Raw genomic sequence first — 6,682 nt, forward strand, 5'->3', positions numbered from 1 at the left:
ACCTGAGGTCAGGAGTTCGAGACCAGCCTGGCCAACATAGTGAAATCCCGTCTCTACTAAAAATACAAAAAAATTATCCAGGCATGGTGGCACATGCCTGTAATCCCAGCTACTCAGGAGGCTGAGGCAGGAGAATCGCTTGAACCCAGGAGGCGGAGGTTGCAGTGAGCCAAGGTCGCACCACTGCACTCCAGCCTCGGCGACAGAGCAAGACTCCGTCTCAGAAAAAAACAACAAAAAAAGAGTATGTGTTAATGCACAACTAAGATCAAAAGTACGATAATAAAATGACTGACAGTGATCAAGGAATAAACCATTTCCAATAAGGCCTGTCATGGTGTGTGCCTCACCCCTACTACATTCTCCCGTTTCCCTACCACCCCCACTCCAAGGTGACCGCTATCTAAATCCCAGTTTCATCATTCCCTTGCTATGTTTTTGGTTGTTTTCACCACGCGTTTCTGATAAACATGTGTGAAGAGAACCCTTCAGTTTTGTTTTGAACTTTATGTAATGTTTTGTGATATCTTCTGCAGCTTGCTTTGCATCTTCCACAGGCTTCTGAGATTCACCCAGCTGATATACGCGGCTTCAGTTTATTCATTTCCACTGCTGTGAAATTCCATTGTTTGAACACACTGTACCACATTTTATGTATCCAATGTCCTGTAGAAGGACGTCTAGGTCATTTTCAGTTGTGGTTTTTTTTGGTTTTGTTTTGTTATTGCAAACAACGCTACAAAGAAAATTCTTCATCATGTCTTCTGATGCACCTGACGGCGTTATGTAGGTGCAGGGGTGGGCTTGCAGGGTTGCAGGGCTTGTGTGTAGCATATTTTTACTCAATACAGCTCCACAGTAGTTGTACCATTTTCCTTGCAGCTTATAAGCTGGAGGAGAGTCTTCTGAGGGGCCACTGTTGAGCTTAGGAAAGGGGGCTCCAAAGTGTTGACTACCTAGCAAACCTTGAGATTAACCTTGAGAACCATCTACCCTAAGAATGGTAATTTATATGGTAGTCCACGGAGCAGTGCACAGGCTTGATATTTATCTCCAGAGCTGAGCCTCTGAGGTTGGAAACACCTGCAGTTACTGACCAGCGTCCCAGGAGAAAACTGGCCTCTTAACTGACACAGGAGAACCAAGAACATTTGTGCCCATCTCAGCCGACCTGCGAGACTTGGCATCTATGGCAGAGCATGTGAGCTTGTGGGATTTTTAAAGCGTGTCCTTCTCTTGCAGCAGAATCTAAATTTGTCAGCCTTGGATTCAAGGGCATGTGATGTGACTGACTGGAGGCAGCTAGATCCTGGCTGGGATTCCGCCTCTCTCCCTGCTTGCTCTTCCTCCTTCTCACTCCCTTGCCTTCTACTAATATTTATGTCCTTCTTTTATATTTTTGCTTGGGTAATGCATTCAAAGAGGTGGAAGTTGAAAGTATAAAACTGTGAGGGAAAGTCTTGCTCCCACTACTCACTGCCACTTGCCTGCTACCTTTTATTGAAGGTCATCACTTTTGTTATATATCCTTCTAGAATCAGATTTTGTTTTGTTTTGTTTTGTTTTTGGTGTGTGTTATTTCTGAAAGTGTCTCACTGGGTTACCCAGGCTGGAGTGCAGCGGTGCAATCACGGATCACTGCAGCTTGGAACTCCTGGGCTCAAGTCATCCTCCAACCTCAACCTCCTGAGTAGCTGGGACTACAGGTGCACACCACCAGGCCTGGCTATTTTTTTATATTTTTTTGTTTTGCTTTGTTTTTTTTGTAGATATGGGGTTTTGTCATGTTGCACAGGCTGGTCTCAAACTCTTGGGCTCAAGTGATCCACTGGCCTTGGCCTGCCAAAATGCTGGGATTACAGATATGAGCCACTGTGCCTGGCCAAGTTTTTAAATGTATAAGCAAATATGAATATAAAGTCTTATTAAAACCTCCTATTATAGAAAAGATAGCATACTATACACATGATTCTGCCTTTGCCTTTTCTCATAAAGAGGTATCTTGGATGTCTAGTCCAAATCATCATAATAAACATTTCGTTATTCTTTTTAAAAAGCTGTGTTAATATTCTATTGTATTCCACTAATATTTCTCACTTACTGTGCACAAATCTCTTTGCTGGGTGCTGGGGTCAAAATGATGAATCAAAAGAGGTCCTGCCTTTAAGGAGAGTACAGCCTAAGGGCAAATAGACAAACGATTATGATGAAATACTGCAGGAGTTATTCATTCCCAAAATATGAAGTACCAACTGCTTGTCAAGCATTGCTCTGGGCAGAGGGGAGATGATGGAAAATAAAACCCATGAAAATCCCTGCCCCGTGGCACTTCTGTCCTAGCAGAGTTGATGCTCTGGCACTGTGATAAGGGAGAGTTGGGGGTGGGCACATGGCGGGGCCCCTAACCCGGTCTGGGGGTCAGGGAAGGCTACCTGGACGAAATAGGTGGACCGAGAGATAATGAGGGTGGTGTTGGCAGGACTTGGTTGGATTTGACCAGGAGGGAACGGAAGTCTCAGTCCTCTCATATAAAATGAGGCAAATGACCCTGTCCCTGGGCTGCTCTGAGACTCTCTGATACAAGTAAGGCTCAGGGCAGTGGTGCTGTGCCACAGCCCCAGACCCATCCCTTCACCTGCTCCCGTGCTGCCCCCACCTCACCCCTGAGCCATGGTGTCCATACTCCAGCAGGCACTCTGCCTTCCTGCCTTCTCAGCCCACTCCCTTCCCCATCACACACATACAACACACACACACCACATGCACATGCCGCATGCCACACTGCACACTGCACACATACACATGCACGCACCACATACCACACCACATATCACACACACATCACACCACACCATGCACACACACACCCCTCACACCACACACCCACCCACACACATGCACACACCACATACCACACTGCAAATCACACACACACATCACAACATGCATACATACACACCCCTCACACCACACACCACGTACACACACACTACACCACACCACACATGCACACACCACATTCCACACTGCACACTACACACACACCACACACACCACATATGCACACACCACATACCACACTGCACACCACATGCACACATCACACCATGCATACACACACACACTCCTCACACCACACACCACATACACACTACATCACACAAACGCCACACATGCACACACCACATGTCACACTGCACACCACACACACAACACACACACACCACACATGCACACACCACATTCCACACCGCACACCACACACACAACACACATGCACACACCACATACCACACTGCACACCACACACACACATCGCACCATGCATACACATATACCCCTCACACTGCACACCACATACACACACTACACACACACACCCCACACATGCACACACCACATACACACACTACACACACACCCCACACATGCACACACCACATGCCACACCGCACACTGCACACACACATGCACACACCACATACCACACCACACATCACACACACATCACACCACACCACGCACACACACCCCTTACACTACACCACACACACACAACACACACCACTTGCACACACCACATACCAAACACCACACCACACACCACACATACATACCCCCTCACACCACATACCACACACACACTACACCACACACACACCACACATGCACATGCCACATTGCACACCACACACATACACACACACCCCTTGCACTGCACACCACACACACACTACACCATACCTGCACACACCACATACTGCACCGCATACCACACATACATCATACCAAATATACACACACCCCTCACACTGCACACCACATACACATACACTACACTACACACACACACCACACATGCACATACCACAACACATACCACACCACACACACACATTATACCACGCATACACACACCCCTCACACTGTACACCACACACACACCACACGTGCACATACAACATACCACACCCTACACCACACACATACATTATACCACAAATACCACACACACCAAACACACCACAGATGCACACACCATATACCACACACATGCGGGCACATACACACCCCACACCACACACCACATACACACACATTACACCACACACCCTCCATACACATCCCCCTACACCACACACACACACATTACACCACACATACCACACACACTACACCACACATACCACACACACATCACACACACCACATACTACACACAGGCACACACCACACCACATATATCACATACATACACACTTCACACTACACCACACGTGCACACATACATACACACCACATATACACATGCACACCACATACATAGGCACATCACACTACACATGCACGTATCCACACATCACATATACACCCCTCCACACACACACCATACACCACACATGCAAACACAGCACAACCACCCACACCCACCCCCCCTACAGATCCCACCCACACCACACCACACCACAAACACCATACACCACAAACACACAACATATTCACACACAACACACACATCATACATACACTACACACATCACACATACAGACATCATATGCCCACACCACATACCACACACATACACACACGCACACACACAGACACTCCACACCACATACATACACACATTACACCACACACACAACACACCCCACATGCACACACCACATACACACATACTACACCACACATACCACACACACACCCCCTACACAACACACCACACATCAACACACCACATACCACACCGCACACCACATACACACACATTACACCACACATACTATATACACACCACACACACACCACACCACATGTACACATACCACATACCACACACATGGACACACACACGTACATACATACACACCCCTCACACCACATACCACATACACACACATTACACCACACATACTACCCCCACACCCCTCACACACAACACAAACATATACACACACAACACAAACCTATACACACACATTACATCACACATACCACACACAGTACTCATACCACACACATACCACACACACACCACACATGCACACACCACATACTACACACAAGCACACATACACCACACTACACACACCACATACAAACAGGTCACACTACATACAGCACACATGCACACATACATACACCACACCACACATCATACACATGCACACCACATACATATGCACATCACACCACACACGCCACACATGTACGTACCCACACACCACACACATTACACCACACACACATCACACATACACACATGCCACCTACACCCACCCACCCACACACTCATGCTCAGACCCCACCCATACATACCATATACAAACACACATCATACACACACACACCACACACACTGTAAATGCACATCATACTATACACACGACATATACATCACACATACCACATACCATACACACACCACACACACACAGCCACATCAAAGACACACACATACCACATACCACCCCCCCACACACAACACACACCACCCCCAGACACGTACACAATCTTGGTACAGGCCATTGACCCTCTGCAGGAGTTCAACTTCCTGCCTAGCCTGGCCCGTCCCCATCGCACATTAGGGAGCGTCCCAGAGTGCGCACAGCCCACTGTCATGGCTAGGCTGCCACACACCTCTCAGCCAGTCCAGTGTCACTGCCTGTGTGACTGTTTTGCGGACCCCATTGGACTGTGCAGTCCCAGGACTCCCACACCATGGGTGCCGCCTGGCGCCTGACCTTGCAGGGACCTGCTTAAGGTATTGCCTGTGGCTGGTGGACTCACGCAGTGAGGGTTGGGGACATCAATGGGAGTCAATGGCAGGAACAGTCAGCATTTCCCCAAATCCCCATGGGCGGTTTGGCACCCGCCCAGGCCCAGCCCAGGTTTATCTGGTGATAAGATTTGGTTTTGTTTTTTCCCAAGCCGCAAGGGCGTGTGCCACCCAGAGCCCTGGCCCGGATTACCTCTGTTGTTGGGTGGCAGCCTGGAGCTGTGCCTCAGAGCGGGGCTGTGCTGGACACAGGGTGGTCTTATTCATCCTGGCCCTCTTCTTCACAGGGATGGTGATGAAGGGCTCCAGAAGAGGTGCCTGTACAGCCCCAGCCAGGCTCCAGTGGGTGCCACTTGTCCCGGCCTGAAGTCACAGCCCCCAGATGCTGCCTTCCTCTGCCAATCCCTATACCTGCTGGGGTGGGCACCGAGGGCCAGTCCCAGACTTGGGAGCAGGGTGGGAGTGGGGTGGGGGTGGTGCACAGGGAGGGCCTCTATGTGGCCCTGATTGTTGGCTCAGTTCCCTCTGCTTGGGGGATGGGTTGAGGTGTCCCCTGGTTGTGACAGAATGGAGGCTGTGGGTTCTCAGCCCCTGCAATCCCCACCCTACATTTGGAACATTCTGTCCTGGCTCCTGAGTCTGAAGAAGGTGCAAAATGTGTGGTTTGGAACTCGCATTGAATCTCAGTGTGGCTCTGGCTCTTGCAGACCCAGAATCTTTTCCATTCTAGCTGCAGTGTGTCTGAGACTCATTGTTTGCTAAGGATTGATTTCATGAATGAGTGACCTGCCCTCAGCGGGGCCCATCCTTGATTGAAGGCTCTGTTGTTGCTGTCTTGAAACTCTTAACAATGTCTGAACAAGAGACCCGGCATCTCCATTTTGCCCTGGGTTCTGTACATT

The sequence above is a fragment of the Macaca fascicularis genome, chromosome 1, assembly GCF_037993035.2.
Source record: "Macaca fascicularis isolate 582-1 chromosome 1, T2T-MFA8v1.1".
Classification (NCBI taxonomy): domain Eukaryota; kingdom Metazoa; phylum Chordata; class Mammalia; order Primates; family Cercopithecidae; genus Macaca; species Macaca fascicularis.